The sequence below is a fragment of the Anas platyrhynchos genome, chromosome 19, assembly GCF_047663525.1.
Source record: "Anas platyrhynchos isolate ZD024472 breed Pekin duck chromosome 19, IASCAAS_PekinDuck_T2T, whole genome shotgun sequence".
In the NCBI taxonomy this organism is placed as follows: Eukaryota; Metazoa; Chordata; class Aves; order Anseriformes; family Anatidae; genus Anas; species Anas platyrhynchos.
In genome coordinates, this window is record NC_092605.1 from 2,971,837 (window position 1) to 2,982,627 (window position 10,791).

Here is a 10,791-nt window from a genome sequence, read left to right on the forward strand (position 1 = left end):
CGGCCTCACACTCCTCCTCAAAACCAGAGGGAAGACCTCAGGATCCAAGCCTAGCTGCTCAGACACACTCCATCATGCAGTTACACCGGACACAGCTCCGTGCACGTCCCGTAGGACAGCACTATGGGCTCCCATCATTTACCCCTTCAGGAAATGCTTTCCTTTCAACCTCTTTCACTTTGTAGACCTGTATCTTTTTCCCCAGGGGGGCAGGCACCTGTGTGGTCAGTCTCCAGCCTGCGCCTCGCTTTCCCTCCTTCCTTTCCATCAGCCCCCGTGGTCTGCAGACCCCCCAGCTGCCTGCAGGGAAACCAGAGCTCCGGAGGCCTCACATCCCTCCTGCCACGCCACCGCGCTCGCACGGTGACATCTGACGATCTCGCCCCCGTCGGAGGCCTGGCGTGCTGGAGTCTGGAGCGCTTTCAGCTCCGGCAGTTCAAATCCCCTCGCTGTGCAGTAGCCCATTTAAAGCTGCCTGGAGTCACCTGGAGGAATTAGCTCACTGCAGCAACTTAGACATCCAAAGTATTCCGATAATGTGAGGGATGTGTAAGGTTAATGACTGGAAAAAGTGATCGCTCCCTGTGGGCAGTTTCTCAGAAAACTCCCTGCTGTTTGGCGGAGAGAAGAAAGGAGGCTCTGGCAGCAGCGAGGGAGCCCCGTGCCCTGCTTGCCCGCCTCCCACGGCTGTGTGGCCTGCCAGCTGCTGGTGCTACTGGTGCTACTGGGCTACTGGTGCTACTGGTGCTACTGGTGCTGCTGGGGTTGCCACCTGGGAGGAGGACATCTCCTGCTGCAGGAGAGCTCCGTGCTGTCATGCTGCAATGTTAAGTATTGTTTGGATGAATTGGGAAGGGAGAAGAGAGATGCTTAATTAGCCACATGGCATCTACAACACGCTCCTCTCCCAGGTGGAGGTTCCTGGGCTGGGCTCCTCCAGCCTCCCCTGCTCCCGTGGGAGTTGTTGCATCCTCGCCCTGCAGCTGTGGGCCAGCTTCTGGGGTTCCCCACGCCACAGGGAGAGCTCTTCCCAGGCTGCCTCAGCCAACAGCCTCAAGGGGACACTGTTGGGATAGGATGGGAGCCATGGGCAGGATCCTGCTGCCAGCTTTGGGGCTGACCTGCTCCTCCTGTGCTGCCTCACCGCGGCTGTGGTGGTGCTGTGGGGCTGGGGGCATCCAGCTGGGCACGACCCGCAGGATGGAGGATGGGACACAGCATCTCAGTGAAGCTAAACCCCCATTGAAATGTCCAAATTTCAGGTCTATTTCCCAGGTGATCGGCATCTCTCAAGCCTCCCTTCCAGCCTGACATTTCACTCTGTTCTCTCCAGCTGGGAAACGGAGCCGGAGTGCCAGAAGCACTGAGCACCTCTTTTTTTATTTTTCCTGAAGTCTCGGAGCGTGCATCGCTCAAGTCTCGTTAATTTAAAAACGGAACAAAGGATGCTCAGCATCCCGCAGGATCAGGCCTCGGGAGCAGGAAGTACCAGCTGGCTCGGGAGAGGGCTCGTTCCCATGAGGTTCCCAGTGTGGTTTTGGCAGGCCGCGTGGTTTGGATAGCTCTGCGAGCAGCCTCTTCCTGCCTGAAATGCCAGCCGGGGAAGAACAGCTGACTCAGAGCACGACAGCTCTTCACAGCATCCCCGACGCCGCTGCCTTCACATTTTGGGCGGGTGGCTTGGAAGCCGAGCTGCGAGCCGAGCCCACGTCACGGTGCCCTTGGAAACCCTGCCCTGTGGGCGGAATTCACCTCTGTGTGGGGACTGCGGCATGCAGCATCCCACCTGGGGCCCAGCAGAGGATTTTGGTGGAACCCAAGTGGTTCATGGCACAGGCACCCCGACACCTGAGGGTCTGCGTTATGATAAATACGTTACAAAAATATCAGCATGACTTGGCTTTTTGGGGTGCAGGGCCTCGGGGATGCAGGAAGGACTCCAGTTGGCGGGGGAGGTCTCGCCTCGCCGCGAGGGATGTGTTTTGTGCATTTTGCAACACCCCTGGCCTGGAAGCAGAGGTGAGCACCTCACAGGATCCCCAGTGGGGTAAAGGTCCCCAGATCTCTTCCACACCACACTAAAGAGGAAAAGATAAGCTCTTGCAAGTCAGTTTACTTTTTAAAATTCATGTTGCCATAGCAGCTTAGCACACTGTCTCGAGTCCTCCCTCTTGCAAAACTTTGATCACCATGAAAACAGAATTATGTTGTTCTCCGACATGTTCTACATATAAATATATTGAAGTTCCCATAGTTCAGGCTTCAACATCTCTGCAAAGCCCTCTTTTATTTCTCCCTCGCTGACATTCCTCAGGCCAGAGGACAGTGTTTTCAATCCTCTGGCTGCCTCGGACCCGGTGGTGGGTCCTGCTGCTGCTCATCTTGCCAGCTGAGGTTCTGGTGCCAGTGCCTTCTAACACACCATGATATAACACAGCACGGAGGCACAGCCACCAATTCTGCCCCATAAATCCCAGGAACACCCTCCCTGCTTTGCTCGGCTCTCTGTCCCTTCCCTGAGTATTTAAAAGCACAAAATCCCCTGAAATGTCCACGCACTTGCTGCCATCCCATGGAAGCACCGGGCTGCTTTATCCTTGCTCACCTCCACTCTGATCATGCCGGGTGCCCTCTGTCCCCAGGGAACGGGGTCGCTCACAGCCCTTAGGATGGGACAAATCGGCTGTGGAAGCAGTCAGCCCTAGGGGACTAACTCAAGGCGGGACAAAACTCGCATATGGGTAGGATTCGGTGACGTTCGGCCCACCCTAACTCACATTAGTGGCTTTATTGAAAGCGAGGGCTCAGCATGATGCCCGAGGAGACCGAATTTATCTGCATCATACCTGGGGTGGGGCGGCCTCTCCTGCTCCAAAACCTTCTCTCTGGTGCGCTCACGGCGCCAGGAGCAGCAGAAGGCGCTTTGCTAGATGTCAGCACTTCGCATCCTGCTCCAAGCAATCCTTTTGCTTTCATCGAGCGGCCCATTTTTCTGGCTGCATTCACGCTAGCAATATTGGAAATGACCAATAAATAAATAAAATTAGGCTAGACACAGCCAAATTTGCAGCAAGAACCTCTGCAGTCATTTGGTTAAGCAGCACATCAACCTGAGCCCCCCTTCTGCTGCTGTTCTCATGCCTCCGTCTCCTCGCCCCAGACAAGACCCTTCCAGACCAGGACTGGGAAAGGTCAGTGGGAATTTTATTAACGTGCACAGCCAGACTTCTTCCAGTCAGCTTTTATTATTTTTTTTTTCTTTTTCCCAATCAACTGAAGGGGAAAAAAAAAAAAAGAGACGAAGAAGAAAAAATTGGGGTAAAAGTTGAAGAACACTTTAATTTATAAGAAAAAGAACTAAATAATTGATGTAGTCATGGTGCCAAAGGTAATTTCTGCTGCTCCCTCTATCTCACAAAGACATTTAGCATTGATTGAGATCAAAGTATCAAAAACCCCTGCTGCTGAGCTGAAAGGCAAAACTTTCGGCTGCCTTTCTCCGCTCTAATAATATCGTCTTTATGTAGTTAATAAACTGCACACTTCAGTCAAACTATATCATTACAGAAGACTTAGGGAGCTAATAATTTAAAAGCAAAGAATTGCCTCTGTTCTTCGCTTTGAACTAAACAACATTCTGTTGAATGAGGGGGACATCAAAGCTTTGTTACTATTACCAATGTGGCTGGAGCATAGGGCCGCACAGAGTGTGTACTTCAGTCATCAAGAGAAAAAAAAAAGAAAAAAAAAAGATTAAAGATATTGGCTTATCAACCCACAGGCAGAACCAGGTGTTTTCTTTTCTGCTGTGCAAGCATCAGGTGGTTTGCTTATCAATGAGTTTTCTTGTTAAATAGATGTACACGACTTCGCCTGGGCCCTCCAATCCCGACTGCTGCCCTTTTATTTTCTGAGCCACCTTTGAAGGACGTGGGACGAGGGCTGTTTGTTGGCTAATTGGGCCCTTTTGTGAGGGCCGGCTCCCATTTTCGCCCCGCTCCCCACTTTCTCCCTGCACGGGTGGCGTGGGGGGGAAGCGTGGCATCATGTTCACACCCCTGATGCTTCCTTGCAGGGGTTTTCATCCAAGGACAGCAGCGGGGGAAGGCTGGTGCTGCACCGAGAGGCTGGGCTCAAGCCTCAGCACAGCCAGGGGAAGCACACAGCACCTACAGACCAAGCTTCTCCCACCTAGCCACAGCTCCCGTCGTCATTCCTGAAAATGTTTGCACAAGGATGAGAATCCTGTGGGTTTTCTCCACCCTGCTCTGGGCTGCTCTCACCCGCTGAATCGCGAGGTCAGCGCGTGCGAAAGGAGCCTCCCAGCCCTGCTGCTCTCATCTCCCGGGCCCGATGTTCCCCTGGATGTTCCAGGCAGATCTTGGAGCCGCCAGTTTGGCGTGGGCTCTATTATGGGATCCTTCGACTTCTTAAATGCTGCTTTTCATTTGCATCAAAAACTCTCCTTGGTTCGTGGCGGTCTGGATCTCATCCCCTATTAAAGATTGGAATTTAAAAAAGCAGAAAATAATGGCTTATTTCAAAGTAACAATTCAACTGCTTTTTGAAATGCTGTCCTTATTCAAAACCACTTAAATTTATACATATTTCTAAGTCTTTATTATCCTCAGAGGCTGAACCAATTTGGATCTTGATTTCCGCGAGTGTTCTCCTTGATTTTTTTTCCAAGAAAGTTGAGATGTGATGTGAACAGATTGGACATTAACCATAGGTAACAAACGGTTTCCCGGGAATTATTGCTCAAGTTATTCTTTAAATACTTTGCAAAGCCTATTACTGTGGGCAGAAACTTCAGAGCAAAGCGACTTTTGCAAAGGGATGATCTGCTGCTTTTCATCCCGTTGAGCTGCGGGCTGGAGCGTGTGCCTGAGCACATGTGTAGACGTGTGCCTGTGCGTGCTGTTGTGGCCTTCCTTCTTCTGGCAGTGGAAGAGGCTTTCCCATACACTGAGGATGATTTTCCAGACCTGCTGTAGTGGAGGTTTTGCCTTTCATTTCGGTAAGGCTAAAATTTTGATTTGTCTTCTAGCAGGTGTGCCCGTGGCCGACACTCATCTTATGGCCAGAATAATGGAAACTGCCCTTCGGAGAGGGGCTTGCCAAAGGGTCCCTGCCACGTTCTGCTTGGCTTGTAGGGGCTTTCTCTTACAGGATCTCTTGGGCACAACGTTCAAGATCTGCACGTAGAAATCAGCACTCTGTGGGTATTTAGGACAAGCTTTGGTGCGAAGTGCCCAACACAACTTCCAGAGTGTGTTACCTGTCCGTCTGTCTGCGCATCTGTCTGTCTACAGGCAGCTCCATTCATGCCAGGACTGTTTCTGCAGCGTTTCGAAAGGCTCCCACATTCAGAAGAGCGCTGTGAACCAGCACGAAAGGTTTCCAGTTGGACAGAGATGCGGAGCTAAAGGCTCTTGAGCCAACCTGTGCAAGATCTGGTAACACAAAGATAATAAAGTGACTCTGATGGGAGTGCAAGGCAGAGTGAAGCTGTCTTTAGCCTTTACCAAAACCACTGTCAGTGCCTTTGCCTTTTCACAGCACAGCTCTCCGCAAAGCTAATTGGGTTAGTGCCTTGCAGGGGGTTTTCAGTGTCTGCAGGAGATGGGCTGCTGCAAACACCTTCCCCTTCAAGGCACACAGCGTTGCCTTTTTCACACCACAGCTCTCTCCCTGGCTTCTGTTCTCGAAAAGCAAAAGTCCCAGGCTGTTCTTCAGTATCAGCCATTACAGGGTTTCAGTTCTTTCCTCCCAGCCATTTTCAAATGTTCAACTTAAAAGGAAAATGTTTCATTTTAGGCCAAATTCCCCCCTCCTCTCCCTTTCCCCTCTCTTCTCCTTCGCCCCCCTCTTTTCTCTGGAAGAAGAACAAAGTCATTCAAATCAGGAAGCTGAGGAACTCCATGTATACTTTCCACTGGGACCTCAATCCCTACTGGTTTGGCTTGATTTGATTGAAGTGTAATTTAATCCTTCACCATTTGTCATAATGTCATTTCTGTATAAAAACACCGCCGCATCCAAACTGCAGATCAGCACCGAGGAGCTCTCCGGGAGGCGCGGAGCGGGCTCTGCGGATGGCGAGGAGGGCGCGAAGCAGCCCCGTGGGGTGCGTGCTGCTGGGGAAGGAGGTCCTGCACCCTCAGCGAGGTGATGGGGTGACTGGGAGCACGTCTGCACAGACTGAGCCAGGTTGTGTAGGGTAAAATGTCCAGGAGGAGGTGGACAACTTGATGTCAGCATGGGCTAGCATTGAATACATTTGCAGGCACAGGTAAGCGCAGTGCTGGTCATGGTGCTGGACGATTGCCCTGCGTTACCTCCAGGAGCAAGTCTGGTCTGTGCAGCTCAAACCACGTCTGTATTTGTAAAGAGGAAGGGAAGGAGAGGGCCTGGTGATGGGAATTATCTTCCCTGATGTGCAGGTGTCTTCCACCCACTTTTCTTCAGAGCAACCTTTACGTTTTTGGGGCTTGCATCCAAATATTGGACCTACCAGCAGCCCAGCACTAGGGGAACTGAGAGGTGTCAGGAAAACTGCACTCAGAAGCCCTGGGGGTTTTGTTTTCACCTCCAGGTATGGTCACTGCTCATCCTCTCAGGCGTGCTGGTTCACTGCTCGCTGCCCGAGCACCCTTGGCAGGATCTGGCCCCGCAACCAGGCACATCCTGGGATGCACCTCAGCATGTCCCATGGAGTGTCACCGCCCAGCAGCAAGGTTCTGGCTAATCTGCAAGTGTCCCATGAGGGGGTTTTGCTCCAGGATTTTTTTTTTAGAGAGATGCCAAACATCTTTACTTTCCCCTTCCTGTCCATTCACCGCACGCCCTAAAAGGAAGTAGGAACGAGGGGAACAGATAAGCCTTATCCCCCAGAAAGAAAACATTCCTGCAGTCAGAGTATATAAGCCAGATACCGCCTGCCTTTCTTCAGCCCGAGCCGTGCGGGTATCGCAGCAGCTAGAGCCTGGCTCGCTGCTGGGGCTTAGGACCGGAGCCAAAGGTCGTGCGGCCGGGGGGGACAGAGCTCCCCAGACCTCCCGTCTCCTCACCACCCTCCCGAGGGACCGGGCTGCCAGACCGCCCGCGAGCTGCTTGGGGAGTGGGGGCACTTGTTTGCAGCCACCGACCAGGAGGATAAGCGGAGAGGGGGCTGTAGGGGCCCCCCCGGCTCCCCATCACCCCGCTGTCGCAGCCCTGCTCCATCCCTTCCCCCTGAGAGCAGCGCAGGGTATCTGCTCGCAACACTTGTCAAAAATTAAAGCAGAGCCTTCTTTCAAATGCGGTGCCTGTACTCGACTGCCAGAAGAGCGATTCTTCCTCCAAAAAAAAAAATAAAAAATTTGCATTTAAAATTCCAAATATGCACTTTTGCTCAGACGAAAGAATGCGTGTTCCTGCTTTCAAGTCGGGTCCTCCATGACCTCTAGGTTTTAATATTTCCAGCAAAGTGTCATTTGACAATTCAAATACAGTCGGTAAGCACAGGAAAGTAAATGTCCTTTAAGATAAGCGCGTATTATAGCGAGAGCTGGTGATGAGAAGATTTCACCTACAGCTAGAAACTTCAGAGTGATCTGTGTGACTCTGCTGCATATTAAAAAACGGCTTTGGTGAAATATTGGCATTTCCAGATTCCAGTTTGCCAGTGCTAATATATTCCCACCGCTTAATTCACAGGGAAGTGTGCTGGCCTGTGCGGAGAGATTTCACTGTTTAGCTTTTGCTTTTCAATTAAGAGCAAACCAGGGCTCAAATCCTGCTTGCGGCACATCTCAGCGGGTGAAGGACCGCAGCCCCACACACCTGGACGGCCGGATCCTTTGGGGTGGCACCGGGGTGCTGCGGCTGGCCCCGTCCCCTCCAGGGTGGGTGGCCCCATCCCCTCCAGGGTGGGTACCCCCAAAGTCCTGGGCTTTTCCCTCATGCTCTGCTTTCCTCGCATCCCTTTGAGTTCACGGCAGGCTCCCGAAGCCCTCGCACGGGCGGCCGTGTTATCGCACCCCCGCCCCTCCGCGCAGCTCCAGCCACCAGTCAGCAAGCAGATCGGGCTGTCACAATAATTAATAGGCCTCCCTGTGGTCCCTGGTAATCCATCCCAGGGCCGCACAGCACCGGCTCTGTTTTACTTAGGTGTATGTAAGCCTTAGAACTGCCCCAGACAGAGCCTTTTTCATGGAGCTGATTCATTCAACACCTTAGAAGGGTTGTGGGCGCAGGGAGGGGGCAAGTTTACACAGATGCTAGTGTCTCAGGACTTGCTAGCAGGTGTCTCCTAACTTTACACAGACCACCCTCACACTAAAGGGACTCCTTTTGCTTTGAGCCTGTTTGAGTTACACGGCTTTGGTCTTTGAGTTCCTGCTCGGCGGACGATTTATGGCGCTCCTTATTGATAATGCCCCTGCGAGCAGAGGAGAGGCTTGTTCGCCAGCCGTGGGGCTTTCAGAGCGCCCTCGAATAACTGAAGTGCCCTGAGCATGCAATTCCTTCGGCTTTCGAGGGAAAGGAAAACAGCAGCACCCATACAGGCTGCGGGGTTTTTCGTTTGTTTGTTTGTTTATTTAAAGGGGGGGCGGGGAGGGGGAGCTAATGGTAGGTTTAAGCAAACAGTTTCCTCTGAATTTGGCCATTTTCTCTCGCTGAGGTCATGTGACAGCTGAGATTACACGATTAGAAACGTTTTAAGGCATTCCTGCAGCCTCAAGAGGGGAGGAGGGCAAATATTTTGGGATGGCTGGAACACACATCGCAGGGGGGTGCCTCTGCCCCAGGGGACAAAGCTGGGAGGCAGCCGGGAGCCCACGCTGGTGGAGGCTCGAGGCCCCGCAGGCTGCGGGATGCCAGATATGGGGCAGGCTGTTGCAAAATTGGGATCAGTTCTTGTGGTTCTCTGAAACCTTTCCACATTTTCTGTATTCCAGTCGGTAAGGACACCACAACTCCAGAAACACCGACACGGAGGCAGCATCTTCCACGGTTCCTGGTGCGGACACCCCGGGAGCTTCTTGTCCCTTTGCCACAGCAGAGCAAAACTGGCCCGACTCAATTCCCATTATAAGTTAATGGGGAGAAGGTGTTACTGGTGTGACTGCAGTGCCTGAAACCCCACAACAAAGAGTCGGTCCCTGCCTCAAATCTCTCTTTTCTGTAGGTGACCTTCCCTTCATCTCCGCTGTGCTGTTGGTGTTACTGCCCCGTGTAGCCCTCATTTGTTCCCTCGCACTGGGAGACAGAAAGCAGCCTGTAAGCACCTGAAAACAAAGATTATTTCTCTTTCACGTCGGTGTGCAGTTTAGCATTTCTGCTAAAGATCCCAGTTGGGTTCTGGGCGCACTCCATCACGGATCCAGCACCACAAACACTGCAGCCACACTCTGCCACCTCTCCTCCCTGAGTCCCACCTTCTCTCTGCTGTAACTCCCACTGGAATTAGCAGAGCTTCCTTGTAGGTGACAAATGGGCACCCAGCCTTTGTACGAGCCTCTCGAGATCATATCAAGTTTGTTGTTTTGCTGCTGGCCAAGATTTCTTCCTGCTTTCCCGTGCTAGCTCTCTGAACATGAAACTACCCTTTCAAAGCTAAGTGGAGAGTGTGCTATTGTAGGTTGCATGTCAGCCGCTATCAGTTAAAAAATGAAAATATAATTGGTATTCCCTGAAGCGAGCCCACCTCTCGCAAATATTTCTGCGTAGCACTCAGCACGTTTCCGCTGAGTTCAGTTTGTCAGCAAATTGCACGCTCACCCTGCTGAACCACCAAGGCACTCTGTGCAAGGGAGGGTTTCACAACACTTTCACGTTGACTCACAAGGTCAACAAGAAGCCCCGTTGGCTTCCTGTGTACCCTGAATCTGCTGCAGCTGTGCCTCTCCAGCAGGTTGGGAAGCAACGATGTGTGCTCGCTGATACAAATGGTATTTCCAGTTCGAGTCCTCGTCTGGCGCAATGAGGAGTAACCACGATATCCATCTCTGTTTCCTGCTTTATCAGCTCCCACTGGAAAGGAAAGGGGAAGATCTGCTGTCCATAGGTAGTTTATTGGCTGCATTTACTCCTGGCTGCTCCATGACTTTATGCTTCAGCCCTCACCTCTCAGGCCATTCAATATTTTACTCCTGATGGAGCTGCGGAGGCACCAGTTGAAGCCCAGACCCCGAGTGTCAGGTACGGGATGGATGGCTCCTGCCAAGGCTCCTGGTGTCATCGTGAAGGGTCCCAGGCAGCTGTAAGGACGTCTTCCCACGCCCCCGTCCTGCCTCGCACACACTTCATAAAAGCTGTAAAGGGATTAGATGGGACAGACATGATAAAAAATAGATGAGTTTGTTGTGCTTTTGGAACTAAATAATGCTTTAATAGCAGAATCCTTTTTCAAAGTTAGTAGTTCAGAGTAAGCAGTACTTTAGGCAATCCAGGCATCTGCTGCAGGGACTTTCCCTTGTAATTAGTTAATGAGCTTGATGTAATTTTTACATCTAATTAAGATGCCATCTTTTTAGCCTTGTTAGGAATGGTAAATTTTTGAGACACATTGGAGATGGGCTCCCTACCTGCCCCTTGACCGCATGCCCTGGTGAGCTGGCAGCAGCCAGCCTCGAAGGAAGCTTTGAGCCTTGGGGTGCGCAGAGTGGGAGCCTCTCCTTCCCATGCATGACATTTTTGGCCACCTGAGCAGTTCCTAAAACCATATATCTGAGGGGCAGAGTGCTGCTGATTTTGCACAGTTACATGGGTGACCACCCCACCACGACACCTCCTCTTTAGGGC